The sequence below is a fragment of the Pseudochaenichthys georgianus genome, chromosome 12 (assembly GCF_902827115.2).
Source record: "Pseudochaenichthys georgianus chromosome 12, fPseGeo1.2, whole genome shotgun sequence".
Taxonomy (NCBI): Eukaryota; Metazoa; Chordata; class Actinopteri; order Perciformes; family Channichthyidae; genus Pseudochaenichthys; species Pseudochaenichthys georgianus.
In genome coordinates this window covers 6436699-6452666 of record NC_047514.1, presented here as the reverse complement: position 1 = coordinate 6452666, position 15968 = coordinate 6436699, and the positions used below count along the sequence as shown (strand labels likewise).

General features: G+C 41.1%; 1 protein-coding gene across 2 annotated transcripts in view; it reads left to right on the top strand.

The window, feature by feature from the left end:
- The window catches only part of rxraa (retinoid X receptor, alpha a), a 107792-nt gene that overhangs the window by 29362 nt on the left and 62462 nt on the right, over positions 1-15968 (top strand). The gene's annotated exons all lie outside the window — the stretch shown is intronic.

Genomic DNA, 15968 nt, shown 5'->3' with positions numbered 1-15968 from the left:
TCCGGTCCGAGGTGTGGCTGGGGGCCTTTTTGGAGGCAGTCTGGTTTTTTTATGCTTAATGGTGTCTTTGCATGCTGAACCCCAGTGATGGACAAGTTAACAGTGTTGCTCTCGGATCAGCCCCCTCCCTCACTTCCACCTCCCTAACAGGCAAGCAGGGTCTCACACCAGCGTATATTCTGAAACTGTCTGGTATGCGGCTAATTAATAGGCGACAGAGCTGTGCAGAACATGTGGTTAATGCTGATACATTTATCACTCCATCCCCAAAGGCTCCCCTCCCCCCTTCACTCCACTCCCCGCCCCCCCTCCTGCAGTGTCAGTGCTGCGACCAGCTGAGCCGCATGTCATGTGAGGAGAGCATGACTCGCAAGATAAAATCATATAAACATACAAATATTTATACAAGAACAGCTGTTTGATTTTAACGTTTTTCAATTTCTATCCTTGAACTAGAATCTCCCCATACATGGAAAGTACGTTGAGGTTTATTCTGTTGTTTTAGTTCTGAAAGTATCTACTTTATGTATAAAAATAGAATGCCCTTTCACCATTTATTGATGGAGACCACACACATCTACTAACAGGCACATATTGCTTTTCCTCTGCATCTTGTTTGAATTGGCTCCGTTTATTCTTTTCCATTTTTACTCAGTGCTACACATGAATCACCCCCCTTTCATCCATTTTACCCTACTTGAAGTGCTCTTAGCTGCATCCATGGCATTTCCTCATTGAAGTGGTTAATTGGATTTAAAAAGGTACACGTAAACATTATTGAATGTTTTCGTTTGCATCAGTTCTCCATTTGCAATGAAACTCTGTTTTCCAAAGCAGGACACATTAGAGAAGACACTTCAAATGTTCAGGAGGCATGAAAATACTTTCTGAAATGATGTGCTTTACTTCTTAAAGACTGCAATCAAGAGAAATTCAAGCAAACAATCTCTACAGTACAATCTGAATTAACTTTAGCTTTTTATATAAGTGAAATCATTCAATTACATCTGCCAATTGGCTATGTAATATATTAATCTTTATGATAACACTAATCAATTCCATTAGTTCCTTGTCTTTCTTAGTTTTTGGTGAAGTTTTGCCCTCAAGAATCATAATCATCACGGCCACCCTTAAAATCCCTCAATGAGCTAACCTGTTGTCTTTTTTTAAAAGGAGATGTGAGTGGATATCTGTTACCCAGTCAGTTTCTGGTTGTTTCTTGGAACGTTCTGTAACTGGAGAGTTCAGAACAGGACACAGATCACTGGGACAGATGGGGATTATGTCCCTGCTGCACGTTCAGACATATCTAGAGAAACCACAACATGTTTGTCCTTAAGGAAACAGTTCAGACTTGTATTTTTATCCCTTAAAAGAAAATAGGCGATTCAAAATCGTAGCTTCTCTTCGGAAAATATATAATTGTTTTACTATCTCAGTGGAGGCAAGATAAGAAGCCACTACCCTCTCTTTCTCAGGCATACTTTTTCACAGACAAGTTTCAGCACGATCAGTGAAGCGCGCCGTCTTTTCACCAACCTCACCCCCATCTTTGTGTATTTTACCGAGCTATCTTGATTGATTGCAGCATTTTTTACTGTCACAGCCTGCAGTAAAGGGTGGACGTGTTTCCTCAACAATTAGGAGCATCTGGTGTAGTCTTGCCCAAGTGTGTTAAAGGTTCTGCTTCTTTGTGTTGTGGCTATTTTAAGAGTTGAAGCACACTAGGATATGAGTCATGTTAGATTATTTTGTCTACCTCGGTTCCAGGGGTAAACGAAGAAGGAGAAAAGAAGTGTTGAGGAAAAAAAATACCTTCTAAGTTTCACAGCAGGGGATGTTAAACAAATTCAGTGGTGTGTTTAATTCTCCCCAGGCAGCCAAGAGCAGAGTGTACTTCTTGAAATAAAGTAACTGTTAAGTAATAGCTGCAGAGGTTGGACAGCCGCCCTGGAGTCTAAAGTTTATAGACCCTGTAATAATCATGGTTGTAATTATGGAACGTGTTGCTATAAATCCACCAGTGTCCCCAGATTGTGTGATTGTCCTCCAATCTCGGAGCTCCAGCTGCCCAACGACAGCCACAATGACAAGCTTCTGTAGGGGGCGGCGAGGCGTGTAGCGGTGACCAAGCAGGAGGTTTCTGGGAAGCCTCGCCCGGGGTGCTGTATTCAGCAGCGATCTGCTGAAATCCACGCCACACACTGATGTGGCCGGGCTCCGGTTTCGGCGGTTTTCACATTGTTTGGGCTTTCAAAAACAAACTCTTACTGGACTGTGAGAAACTCTGGGCCCGGGACCTCGCCGTTTCCTCTTTCAAAAAAGCAATCATTTTGTGTTTTTTTTTTTTATATGAGAGTCATGATGGGAAAAACTTTTTTTAGGAATTGTGGTGTATGAGGTGAGAGAGAGGGAAAGCATAAAAGAGAGACGGCATTGAAAACAGGGCTTTTTTGAAAACTGCTTTTCACAATGCAGGCCTTGTGCTGTGATTTGGTCTGTCCTCACCGAGCTGAGCAGAGGAATGGAAAAGATTATCCGCAGGAATGTCTGGGGTGCCCTCAAACGAAGCGGGCCGCGTGACTGGCCAATGGGAGCGAGGCCTGCAGAGCGGCAGGCTAATTTTTTCCTGATGAACTCAGCCGCCTGCTCCACAATGCAGTCTGATTGCCAGGGCTGAACCCACATATGGTCTGTGTTTGGAGGGTCCAAATGACGGGACCAATTCTGCCTGCAGAGAGAAAGGGGGTGGGGGTATAATTTGGACGTTGATGATTATTACTGGCTCCCCCTTCTTTCTTTATTTCATTAAGTTGCAGTGTGTTGGAAACGCATCGACCGTCTCGCTGTAGTTTCTGAGTTTAATCCATCAGTTAGCTTTTTATTCACCACTCTTTACTGGTGTTGTTTTTGCTCAAATAAATAGTAATAATGCCCAAAGCCAAGCCACATTAGCGGTCACGGCAGTCCCACTTCATTACAGTGCCTCCGAATTATCTCACTGCCTTGCAAATCCTGCCAATTAATTTGGAACCCATTTACTATTCAGGGCTCTTGGAAAGAGGCTGCGTAGCCCCCTTCACCTAAAACCGGGCAAACGAGAGGGAAATGCACACAAGTGACACAGCTCCAACTCCGTGCAAGGAATGTGTGTGTACATTGTTTTTCTGTGTGGCACTTTTTAGCATCGGCGAGGCAGTAAAAAAGCCATGTGGCGGACCTCTGAAGAGAGGCAGCATGTGTTTGAAGACCTTGTGGTCACACAGCAGGGTTTGCGACTAGAGGTTGGGGTGGGCAGGCAAAGGAGGCTAAAGAGAGAGGTTGCGGGGGGGTTAAAGTGGCTCCCGGCTCCTCATATTTCCCATCGTGGGGTCCTGCAGAGGTGAGGAGGGTCACGGAGAGGGAGCTCGTTAGCCTCGCCGTGTTCAGTGCTCCCCGCGCTCTAATTGGCTGGCCGGAGTCAGCGCTCTCGCTGGCTGCTTCCTGTTCCTGGGCCTGAGCACGCCAAACTGAAGATGATGGGACCTGGCCCCCATTCGTTTAATACAAACAGGACATGTTATTTTTCATACACAAACTCCAACTTTCCAGACTCATTTTAAGTAGCTAATCTCTGAATTTATTTTTCATGGTAGGGGTTTACTGGAAGCCAGGGGACTGGAGTTTGTCATAACTTGGATAAGAACTGACAAAACTGTTAAGTTAATTGGCTGTCTTAAGTTATAATTCTCTTATCAGAAAAGTTTAGATGTATTGGCTGTGGTTCCCAACATATACAAAAGCCACTCACACTGCTCTTTAAGTTATTTTGAAGTCCTTTCTGAATTGACCAATGCTTTAACATTAGTTTTAAAGGGGGGATGGGATTCAGAAATGTAAGTGAGATTGGGAGATGTAAATGCACAACAAAGAAGGGCTTATTTTTAAGAAATGTGTCATCTAATTAAAAAGATGTTCTAGCAGCATATTCAAAAACTGTTGTCTTTTGTTTTTAATATCAAACAATAAGATTTTTGTTGAATTGAATGTAAACATTTTTAGCAATATGTTACACTTTTCTAGTTGATTTATTGCTAAACCAGTGTACTATTACAAAACCCCAAGTATAATAGAAGTACAAAAAGTCACCATTAATCTCATTTGAAAAGTATTACATGTTCAAGTTGTTTTGGAAACATGTTGATAACACATGGAAAAGAACCAGATCATCATGGAGATTCTGACAAACCAACACTTTCAGCTCTTGATGTTGTCTCGACCATGTCCTGAGGGAAATATCTGTCTCTTTAAGAGCTGCTTTATTCTCCACTATGTACCAGTAGTCACTAACGTTGACTCTGCCTTTGGGTGCTGGGATTCATGCAGTGGGCTTTGAAGAGCTTTTCTGCTGAAAACAACCTCCTGGGTAGTCAAGAAAAAAAAAACATTGTACAGAAAGATGCCAAAACTCCCAAACAGCTAGACAACTTTAGACTCTCTCTTGATTCCTAAATGCAGTCAATTGATCCAATGTTATGACAATATTGATATTAGATTGCCTTTGAGAAGATTGGCAGAAATGATTTTGCAGCGCTGAGAACCACTTCTCCTTTTCTTCTGATGGGGATTTCCTGAATACCCACAACACCTATCCATCATAACTGCCAATGGGATTCCCCCAAGTGCCCCAGCCCACGGTGGCCAGCTGCCAGCGCTTCTGTAGAGATGGAGTTCTCCCTGCTGGCACAGAGTGACGGCAGCCATCTACGGCGGGTCACTAGAAATCAGAGCGATTAATCCTTTGATAAACTCTGAGCCTATAATCCTCCAGCCGCGCCATCAGAGTGAAATGCTATCTCATTGCTACGGCTCTAACTCAGCAGAGGGGCGAGGTGAGAGCAGGCGGCCAGGGACACCGGGCACTGACAGGAAGTGGTCGTATATCTTCTATCATCCTCATTGTCATCCCCACAGTGCGGTTGAGGGTTAGGGTTGGATAGTTCAAATTCTCAAAGTCTATCAGTATAGGTCTAAATTATAATCATGGTAACAAAATCAACATTTAAATTTAAATTATCATAGGTACAGCATCATTTGATGGTTAATACACTTGTGAACGGAATACAAATGTATCCATTGTTCCTTTTAAATAAGAGAAGGCTCTTTGTATTATTTCAAAATCATTTTATCTCGCATCCCCGGTTAATTTTAGCATTTCGGCAATGTATTCTCTCAGAGGCAGTTTCACGCAGATGAGGTAAAAATGTATCTCTGCTCTCCCCAGAGTTGATTCTGACCCCATGAGTAAGTTTTATAGTACAGTGTGTGAGGCATTGCGTCTGTAACGGAATAAAAAAATGGAAAAAGAATCCCTGCATATTTTATTAGCATCAATTAAACATGAATAAGCAAGTTCTCATTCTTCAGGCCCCATGTTGCCTAACACGGAACAGTATGTTAATGACAGTAAAGCACGTTGGATATGCCACTGAAATATATGGGCAAATTAAGGAAGTGCATAATTTAAAATGAATATGTACATCTTAACCCAGATATCTTAGTTTGCTGTGTTCTTGAGCCTGGTTCTGATTTCCATATTCATATCACTGAGGCTGACTTGTCACCAGACTCCTCTTACCACAGAGAAACAATGGAGGATTGGGATATGAAACAATTGTATATGTTTGTCATTTGCAAAAGACTGACTAAAGGCACGCTGTGCAAACAAACACTGGCAAATGTGTTCTTCATGTTTAGAAAAATACACCCTTCAGGCAGGGATAATCATGATATATGAACCAACACTAAATATTATTTACCTGCAATGTTGTAATAGATGGACACATAGAACTACGGAAGACATGATGTTGGGATATAACATTAGTTACTCTTCTTTGTTTTACTTCCCCTCACTAGAATGAAGGATAATCCAAAATGTTTGCGTTCAACATCTGGACCAGCTAACAGCAGCGGGGTCAGATATTTCGACAAGGCCAGACCAAAGGAAGAAGCCAATTTTTGTGATTTATTTATCATGTCTTTATTTTCTCTTGTGCGTTTCCCGGTTGTTATTTCCTCGCAACATCCGAAGCCACATTGGCTATTATGAAAAACAACAGCGCAAGAATGCAGCACCATTTCTCTTGGCTTTAGTAACTTCGAATGTTACTTTAGCATTTTGGCCATTGGGTCATTGGCCTTAAAAGTGCTTATGTTCCTTTTATTTGAGAATCTCCCTTTTTAAAGTGTAAGGTTAAAGCAGCTTTTCTGTGCACCTCAGTCCACTTCTTGTTTGTTCACTGGCCCGTGTGTTAAGTAGGTGGTGAGTGAGCTCAGGTGTCCTTTAAGAGTGGACAGGGACCTTGATGCTGTCAGCGGCGGTTCGGGCTGTTCCTCTTCTCAATATGGTCAGTTGCCTCTGGACTTGTCGATGGGAATTTGAAGGGCAATGGCAGCCATAGACTGTGTGCGTCCCCCCTGCCCCCGGAGGAGGGGTGAGGAGCTAGCAGAGGAGAGAAGCAAAAGGGGGAGAGGACTGTCACTATTTTGACGCTGAAGCGATTCGACACGCTTGGCATTATAGCTGGCTCAGCGACGAGGGTCGAGGGAGGGGCTGCGCACCCGAGCGCTTGATCCGAATGTCACCGAAGCCGATCTCATGAAGTGGAAGGTCAGAAACGTAGCACCTTCTACCCCGTTCTGCACAGGCTCCGCCCCTTTGCACCCCCTTAAAGGGCAAACCAGGAATCGAGGGGCACGGGTCAAGGACGATGGGTCTGCGGAAGATGTGTGCACGAGTGAGATGGGGGGTGAGAGTTGCATAGCCCTGACCTCCCAATATCACATGTCTCTGCTGCACAGCAACAGGCCCAGCCGAGTGTGCTAATGCAGGCGAGTACATGCTGGGATGTGAGGGGAGAAGTGTTTCAAACTCCCACGTGCTTTCTCCTCAGAGAGACGCTTCTCGAGGTGCACGGAGAAAGAGATTTGAGGGGGGGGGGTGTGGGGGGTGATGGTAATCCGACTGCTAATGGAAATATCTTGTAAGGACAGTGTGCTGGTCTGAGCAGCTGGCGGACCTGGAGGAGCAGACTGTGGCGACACTTGAGTTTTACCAAAAAAACGGGACAACAGATGGTAAACAGGAAGTCTCGTATCTAAGTGAGGTTGTTTAGGAAAATTCTAAAGGGATCATTAACTAGATCATTTTAAGCGGTGAAGATAACATTGTACTGACCTGAGTAATTGCTGAGATCATCAATGTATTAGCGTTCACCTTCATTTTCTCTTCCAAGTAACATTGGCAAACCTATAGCTTTTGGTAAATCTGATTATCCGACTCAACAAGTAACTCGGAAAGCACAATACTATTCTTCACTAACAGGAACACAATTCAATCAATCAATCAATCAATCAATCAATCAATCAATCAATCAATCAATCAATCAATCAATCAATCAATCAATGTTTATTTATATAGCCCAATATCACAAATGTTACATTTGTCTCAGTGGTCTTCACAGTGTGTACAGAATATCAGTATGACAATACGACACCCTCTGTCCTTAGACCCTCACATCGTACAAGGAAAAACTTCCAAAGAAAACCCAGTTTAAAGGGAAAAATGGGAGAAACCTCAGGGAGAGCAACAGAGGAGAGATCCCTCTCCCAGGACGGACAGACGTGCAATAGATGCCGTGTGTAAATTGAAAAGATAATACATTTGCAACATAGGTAGTCCAAATGTTTGGAAATGCATGTGTGTATAATAGGAAGATGAATCCACGAGGATATCCATCGAGGACCACAGCCACGACTCAAGATCCAGCGCTCGCGATCCAGGACACAGGACCGCAGGATCATCCATGACTCCGGATCCCAGCGTATATAGACACCAAAAAGAAAGACATTTGGGGAAGCTGGGTTAATCGGAACATGAGTGTACACGGGTATAGACAGAGAGAAGGAAGAAGTAAGATGTCCCCCGACAAACTAAGCCTATATCAGCAAAACTAGGGGCTGAATCTAATCAGCCCTAACTATAAGCTTTATAAAAAAGGAAGGTCTTAAGCGCACTCTTAAAAACGGATAGGGTGTCTGCCGCCCGAACACAAACTGGAAGCTGATTCCACAAATGTGGAGCTTGATAAGAAAAGGCTCTGACTCCCATTGTACTTTTAAATTCTAGGAACAACCAACAACCCTGCATTCTTGGAACGCAATGCCCTAGTAGGACAGTAGGGTATAATGAGTTCTTTAAGGTAAGATGGCGCCTGCCCATTAAGGGCTTTGTAGGCGAGAAGAAGAATTTTAAATTCTATCCTGTGTTCGATAGGGAGCCAGTGTAAGGCAGCCAGAACAGGAGTAATGTGGTCCCTTTTCCTAACTCTGGTTAGTACACGAGCCGCAGCATTTTGAATCAGCTGAAGCGACTTGATTGACTTCTTAGTACTCCCTGATAATAAAGAGTTACAATAATCCAGCCTAGAAGTAACAAATGCATGGACTAGTTTCTCTGCATCGTTTTGAGGCAAGATATGCCTGATTTTTGCAATGTTACGTAGATGGAAGTAGGCGGTCCTTGAAATTGATTTTATGTGGGCGTTAAAGGATAAATCCTGATCAAATATAACACCAAGATTCCTTACAGTCTCACTGGAGGCCAAATGAATGCCATCCATAGTTAGTATGTCTTTAGATAATTTGTTTCGTAGATTCTTCGGGCCAAGTACAATAACTTCAGTTTTGGTCGTGTTTAACATCAAAAAGTTTAAGGTCATCCACGTTTTTAAGTCCTTAAGGCAGTCTTGAATTTTATTTAGATGATTAATTTCATCAGGCTTGATTGATAAATATAGTTGAGTATCATCCGCATAACAATGAAAGTTTACAGAATGATTCCTTATAATATTGCCTAACGGAAGCATATATAATGTGAACAAAATAGGTCCGAGCACTGAGCCCTGTGGCACTCCATGGCTAACTTTGGTTTGCGTGGAAGATTCATCGTTAACACGTACAAACTGAGAGCGTTCAGATAGATAGGACCTAAACCAGCCTAAAGCAGTTCCCTGTATGCCAACTAAGTGCTCTAGTCTTTGCAATAGGATATCATGGTCGATGGTATCAAATGCAGCACTAAGATCGAGCAAAACAAGAATAGAGACAAGTCCCTTGTCTGAGGCTATTAGAATGTCATTTGTGACTTTAACCAGAGCTGTCTCTGTGCTATGATGTGTTCTAAAGCCAGACTGAAAATCTTCAAATAAATCATTGTTTTTTAAGTAATCACACAACTGTTTTGCGACCGCTTTCTCAAGAATTTTTGAGAGGAACGGAAGATTAGAAATAGGTCTATAGTTGGCTAAAACCTCTGGATCGAGGTTGTGCTTTTTAAGAAGCGGTTTTATCACTGCTACTTTGAATGATTGTGGAACATAGCCTGATAATAAAGACATATTCATAATATTTAATAAAGAAGTGCTAATTAATGGGAAAACTTCCTTCAACAGCTTAGTTGGAATTGGGTCTAACATGCACGTTGATGGTTTAGAAGAGAGAATCATTGAATGTAATTGTTCAAGGTTAATGGCTGAAAAGCATTCTAGTTTACTATCTAGTGTAATATTAGAACTTACGATTCCGGGAGCTGTTGATAACACTATACTGGTCAAAGGCAAGAGGTCATTAATTTTGTTTCTAAGAGTAACAATTTTATCGTTAAAAAAGCACATAAAATCATTACTACTGAGTGCTAAGGGAATAGAAGGCTCAATGGAGCTGTGGCTCTCTGTCAGCCTGGCTACAGTGCTGAAAAGAAATCTTGCATTATTCTTATTCTCATCTATTAATGAAGAGTAGTAGGCTGCTCTCGCTTTACGCAGTGCTTTCTTATATTCATTGAGAGTAATATGCCAAATTAAACGAGATTCTTCAAGTTTAGTGGAACGCCATATCCTTTCAAGTTGTCTAGACTTTTGCTTTATTTTGCGGGTTTCGGCATTATGCCATGGAGCTAATCTATGTTTTATTTTCTTCTTTTTCAAAGGAGCAACAGAGTCTAATTTTATTCGCAGCGCATCTATAGCACTATCAACAACATGATCAATTTGGGGTGGTGTACATTTTGTATAAGTTTCCTCCCCTACATGCAGACATGCTATCGAGTTAAGTATTGGTTGAATCTCTTCCTTAAATGTGGCTATAGCACTAACAGATAGGTTTCTGCTGCAAGAGCTTTTGACTAATGCTTTGTAGTCTAGTAACAGTACTTCAAAAGTTACTAAGAAATGGTCGGATAAAGCAGGATTATGCGGTTCGACTAATAGTTGCTCAATTTCAATACCATAAGTCAGAACAAGGTCGAGAGTGTGATTATAACAGTGGGTTGGTTTATTTACACTCTGACAGAAACCAACAGAATCTAATATAGAGTTAAATGCAACAGTAAGGCTATTTTTATCATCGTCAACATGAATATTAAAGTCACCTACGATAATTACTTTGTCTGTTTTAAGAACCAAAGTTGATAAAAACTCAGAGAATTCTGATAAGAATTCTGAATAAGGACCTGGTGCACGATACACTGTAACAAATAAGATTGGCTGCAAAGTTTTCCAGGTCGAATGCGTAAGACTAAAAACGAGGCTTTCAAAAGAGGTATAATTACATTTTGGTTTAGTATTGATAAGTAAACTTGAGTCATTGATAAGTAAACAATTGGTTTTATCCTTCATCTAAGCTGTGTTTTTCACCACCCTCCATGGGCTCCAGACGTAGGGAGACCTCGGGCGGTGGCAGGGGAACTGTGGCAGAAAGTTGACCTTTAGTTGTCTGCCCATGCAGACGACCAAGTCAATAGGCCTGTGTGAAAGAGTGCACCAAACGCCACAGGGGCATCATCATGTCCACAAGTCCATTACAGCCACTGACATTGAGCTAATTGACTAACAGGTTTGTGCAGCAGTTGTGGCCTGCCTTTGAAATGGGGATGCAGAAAGAGATATCGAGAGGGCGGGGGTAGAGTCGAAGTCGAAACTGGATGGCTCAGCATTGACATATCTCTAGTTGTTATTTATCAGACTTTGTTTTGACTGTGTGGTTCAGTAAACCAGACCTTTATAAGATTTCTTGGTTTCCAAACTTAAGGATGGACCTAAGGAGCAACACAATGTGTAATAAAGCAGATTAATAGAAAGCCACTGATTTTGATCATTAATACATACAAAATTCACGAGGCAAAATGCTCGCGATTTGTTTAAAGTCTTAAGAGAAGTTATGTGACACAATATTATGAAGTTTTATGTCAATGTGTCCCAATATAATTGCATGTTGTGTCTAATATTAGTGTAGCGGCCCTTTTTGAATTAGCCAATAAGTACCTAAAAGTCCCCAAAAATGTTTTGGCTGCATCTAAAACACCCCATACTTTACCCTCACTCAATTTGTAACCTGTCTTTCTGGACTCTTTACGATAAAGCAGCTCACCCAGGAAGGAGTTAATCATTGACATGCCAGCTGCACAAAACATTATGAAACCATCTATAGGCTCTGGAACATTTAGTCCCCGTCTGGTAATGCTCTTCATTTGAAGATGTTGTCACCTGGGACACCGGCATTAATGCCAGGAAGAAAAACTGCAATGCATCTCTGTGTTCTGTATTTAAATGGCTGTGCATTTTTAGATTCATCCAGGTGAGTGATGAAATGAAGTCTGAGGTTCCCCCCCTTGCAGAAGTCTGTATTTGGCTTCTGCGCTGTGATTTGTTTTCTACACAAAGAGTTCATTAGGTTGTGATTGTATACATGTATGTCAAAGGCAGAAGGAGCAGCTGCCTGTAACCCGAGCTGATATGAGCATATATTTGTGTTTATTAAACACCCCCTACTTCGCCATCTGTTCCGTGTATTGTGATACACCGGCAAGGGCACGTGTGCATTTCGCTCGATGATTACACAACAGCCTGGCGTCTCACTCGACACCAACGCACCGCACCGTCAGTTTCATTATTCAGACTTTTTCTCTGCCACAAATCGAAAACCAGACAAGCCGACAGCATCAAGTGTCCAAAACACATGTATAAACACAGTCATATCTTTTGTTTAAGCGCAAACGGATGCATTACTTGGACAATTGTGATTAGCATGGGTGCCCAAGCATACGTAAAGGACGGTCGTTATGCCTAATACAACAAGAGATTGCTGTGTTTGCCTAGCCTCCATCTGTCTGCCAAAGGTCACCAGGGTTAAAAGAGCATTTAGAGCTTATGGAAAAACAAACAAGTCTATTATCACTCATTATACTTCAGTGTTATGTGATAATTAAGCATGTGTTGATTGTGTATCCTACTGTACTTGTTCATATAATCATTATCCGTGAACCCAGTACATTTAGTATGTGGGAGTGTAGAAATGAATGCCACAGCAGAGCGGCACCACAGGGTTACATAATGATCCCAACCTGAAAAGTAAAATGTTCTAACAGTATTTATAACACAGCTTTACTGCTCTTTGTTATCCGACTGCATGAGCTATCACTTAAGATGTTGAGACTATCTGAAGAAGAGAGACCAGAAGATGACTTTGGCCCCCTTTAATGGCTGGGAAAATGTCGGATAGATGTTTTATCTCTCAGAATGTTACCTAATGCGTAACCACGTCGTCGGCAAGTACTGTTTGCATGTCAGCAGAGTCCTAAACAGAGATATAGATTTTCATAAAACATTTAACAACCTGTGAATTGTACTCCTCTTTTATGATGAGTATGTTCAAAACAAGATATATTGTATCTCTTACACATCTGTACACGCACATTCCAACTTTATATAATAGTTTCCAAAAGCCAGATTTTCTAGCTCTCATCTTTTCTGTGTAATCAGGTTAACATATCAAATGTATGTATCCGTGATACATTTATGTAGAAGAAAATATGATTTAATAAAATAAGAGTTTAGAAAAAAACAAGCTTAGACTTAGACATACTTTACTGTCATTTCAACAGGACACAGAGTGTACTATTAAAACGAAATTTCGTTGTACTGGCTTACAGGAACAGGACAATATAAAAACTTGCTAAAATTGTACATATAAATAAATAATAGTGACGTGGTGCTGATAAAATTTAAAGATAAAGTGTGTGTTTAAAATATAAAGACTTACTATACATAGAAATAAAATAGACATACTGAATAGTATTATACATAGCTGAATGTAATGGAACGATATGCCTGATAACACAAGTCCATTCAGTGCTTACATTCTTTTGAATGGGTTTTCAAGAGATGTATTATTGAACCTGCTTAAAGTCAGAATAAAAGATACAAATATTAATAAAAAGATGCCCAGATATCCTACAAGTGCTAACAATCTGACTTTTGGCTGCATACATTATTGTAACAACCCAATTTCCCCCTCACTTCTCAAACAGTACATTTCTAAATCATTGTTGAGTGGATGAGTTCAGTTCCATGCATTGGGTGCTTTTCATTACGCTCACTTAATATGCTTCTTGTGTCCTGTCTCCACCATCATTTTTCCAATCCCTCAAATGCACCAATAGGAAAGAGGAAAGCCAGGAAACACACGTGTATCCAACGCATAATTCTTGTATCAAGTTCCATGATGTATAAATGCTGCAGCTCCACGTGTGATACACAGATGTGCGAGCTGTCATTGGTAACTGAAGCTGTTTTTTATTGATGTTTGAAACCAAAGATTTCCCATATGGCAGCTTTGACGCCAAACTCCTTGCGTCTCCTCCAAGCATATGTGCGAGGAAATTCAAAAAGTATGCAAGGATAATGATACACAAATGAGATCATACTCATTACTGATTTTTCAAATAATTTAATTGGTATTAAATTCGTAGTTGTAAATGTGACATTTCAACTTGTGTAATAAATAAGAGAATGATGACTGAGTGTTGTACAAAATGTTTGACAGGATGATGTAGAAGGGACACTGTCCCCAGTGATATCTCCCGGTTTGATCTCCTCAATCCTGTGACATGCCTTTGAAATAAAAATTAAAAAAAACATTTAAAATATGAACATGTATTTACGAGTCTGAAAATGAAATTCTACTCATAAATCCTCCCATGATGGCTCTCTAGATTTTGGTCGTGGTCCCCTTGTTCCCAAAAGAACAAAGTCAGCTACATCAAAACGGTGTTAGACATCACTCAGAACAATAACATGGCTGACAGATCTGACACACGCTCCCATTGGCTATCAAACATCCAAACACAGAGTGTGACAGATGTCAGGACAGACGCTGTGTCAGTAAAATAGCATGACAAGCAGGACCGTATAACATCTACACAACTGTCTACCCTCAAAGTTGTTCTGCGATGAATTTTGACTGAAGTGACTGATATGAAAGCAGTGCCTGAAACCTCTCAGTACGCCAAGAAACAAACAGTGTCCAATGGATTTTCAAGTCTGGATGACATTAACACAACAGCAAGGGAGTTTTCACTGCCGGTGCCATATCAAATATTGAAAGGTTCCAGGAAAAATGCGCACATACAAGAGCATGCAGGGGAGGCAGAGCAGGGTCCGGACTACTGGCGAAACCGATTTAGCAGAACAAACAGGCAAAAGTCCAAATTGTTGGAGCAAGAAGGAAAACTTATTTTGAACATTTGTCAAAAGATTCTTCGAAGATGTGTTCGGAAGAGGGCAAAGGGTCGACATGAAAGTGACTGTAAACAACATCTCATGTTTTCTCTTCACTAGACGAGGCATATGCTGACTCTCATAAATCCTTCAAGATAGTTCATCCTCGACTACATCAGCCCGAGTGATGCAAGCAGCTTTCCTTTCACTCTGTTACAGGAGGAGGAATGTGTGGATGAGATCCGTCTGGTCTCATTGATGAATGGGATGCCAATGTGTGTTGCGCACATCTTGCTAACTGTTAGTCTTATATTTCATGCTTACTATGTTGTAAGGATTTAACAAAAAACAGAACGTATAGTACTTGCCGCATAGAACGCACAGGGCTCTAAACTAATGGCGTTCATTAGTGCCATGGACCAAGAATTTGTGTGTGGGATGCAGTTAATTCACTACTGACGCACATTACCTCCCCCCCAATTAATAATACATTGCTAAAATTAAATCTGTGTTGACAGTTGTAAGCTAGTTGGCATTAGCTTTTAGCTATTAACAGTTAACAGATGATGGAGTGAAGTTACATAGAGTTGCACTATGGTGCGCTCAGACATGGGTTAAAACAAATGTATTCTATCGAGGAATACACGTGCCAAAAGTTTTATAATCATGTTATCGTTATGTGTTAATGGACTTTTGCTAATATTGGTATTGTGGTTCACCCCTTTTATCCAAGCTATTGGAGTAAAACACTATCCATTTAATTTAGTCATTTTAAATAACATTTGTTTGACGGATCTACCTTTTGTTTACTGCTGCTCACATCATGCAAACTTAATAGATATACAAGTGTTACGTTATGCAGGATCAAACCCGTACCTTTGTACAGGACAAGACAGTGTGACAAGTTTGTAGTTCCTCTGAATGTTGACTTCCATGTTCTATATTACAAATCCCTCGGTGCAACAAATCAGGAAGACAAAAGGGGCCTGCCTTCCTGTTTGTGCGCTGCTGGGAAGTAGAGGGGAAGTCATGCCTAAGCAATGAGGGAACATTAGAAACACTCGCAGTCAACGTGAACGTACAAACCTGGAAATCGTACACGACAAGAAGCATATTCACACAAAGTGTTCAAAGAAACTTGATTGTTTGATTTTCCGGTTTGTAATCAGGGCTTTTGTTTTCCAAAATCTTGCAAATGTAACACATGTCTCTGTGTCTCCAGGATGAATTGATATTGTGATAGAAACATGCTTTCCTCCCAATCCTCCCTTTCTTTTCCTTCCCCTTTTTCTCCCCGTGTTTGTTTTCTTTTCCTCCCTTTCAGCTTCTATTCCTCTTTCTCTCCCTCGATTAGTCCCGAATCATGTTTCCAGC